This window comes from Myotis davidii, unplaced genomic scaffold, assembly GCF_000327345.1.
Source record: "Myotis davidii unplaced genomic scaffold, ASM32734v1 scaffold914, whole genome shotgun sequence".
Taxonomy (NCBI): domain Eukaryota; kingdom Metazoa; phylum Chordata; class Mammalia; order Chiroptera; family Vespertilionidae; genus Myotis; species Myotis davidii.
The window spans coordinates 377-1,598 of NW_006285484.1; positions in this window are offsets into that span (position 1 = coordinate 377).

Genomic DNA, 1,222 nt, shown 5'->3' on the forward strand with positions numbered 1-1,222 from the left:
TTCTGCTAGAGTTGGGGACCAAGTAAAACAGAGGTATACAGACCTAACACACTAGGCCAAGATTCTGAGTGGGCAACATCAGTTAAAGGTTCCCGCTTTGTTTCAAGAAGACTTGTTTTTGTCTAGTCTATACATTATAATAAAACCCCGCACACCAAGGAGTACAGTCCTTATTTTACGTGCTTTCTTCTTTTTTTGAAAAAATATATTTTACTGATTTTTCACAGAGAGGAAGGGAGAGGGACAGAGAGTTAGGAACATCGATCAGCTGCCTCTTGCACACCACCCACTGGGGATGTGCCCACAACCAAGGTACATGCCCTTGACTGGAATCAAACCTGGGAACCTTCAGTCTGCAGGTCTAAGCTCTATCCACTGAGTCAAACCAGTTAGGACTATGTGCTTTCTTCTTAAGTAGAATAAGAGCTTCTTGAATAAAGTGATTGCCTGTAGACCACTAGATACTCATGAGTGTTGCAAGGTGTTTGTATCCAGGCAGGTGCTGAGTGACTTTTGGGTAAACATTCATTTGGGTATATAGCAATGCAAGTCAGAGGAGATGTTTCTTTATGTTTCCAGGTTCCTGTGGTCTCTGTGATGGCTACTGGTTCTTCCCTAAGGATAATGGAATAGTAGTTTATACTGTTACACCGGCCAATAGGGAGATTCTGGAAATCAAATAAAGCCACCAAGGAGATGTCACATACGAATGCGATGGGGTGGGGCTCAGACAGAAGAGAGTATTTGAAGAAAATTTAAATTTGGCAAGAAAAGGACAGACAGGAAAGAGCAGGGACAACAGAACATCAGTAGGAATTGGAAAGCCATTTGGTTTTATGCTTTCGTTGTCTGAATGAGAAGAAAATGTCTCCAGAGGTAAACTAAATTTTCAATGGCACATAACACTTAGTCCATAGAGGCTGAATTAGAGAAAGATGAACAGAATGAAGGCTGGTAGCGAGGGGAGAAGTTGAAAGTCAGAAGTGGAGGGGAAATGAGAGGCTGAATCAGTGCCTAGAGTTTAGGGAAGGAGCACTTTTTTTTTTTCCTTTGGTGGTGGTTTGTTGGTAGAAGAAGGAAGTCAGAATAGAGGTATTGTGGAGCAGTTTTATTTAAAACAGAAGCTAAAGACAGACATTCCTGAGGAAGAAATGACATCTGTAACTGAAATGCTGTTTCTGCAAATTCCATTGCTAGCAGTTCTCCTCACGGCTGGGGACAA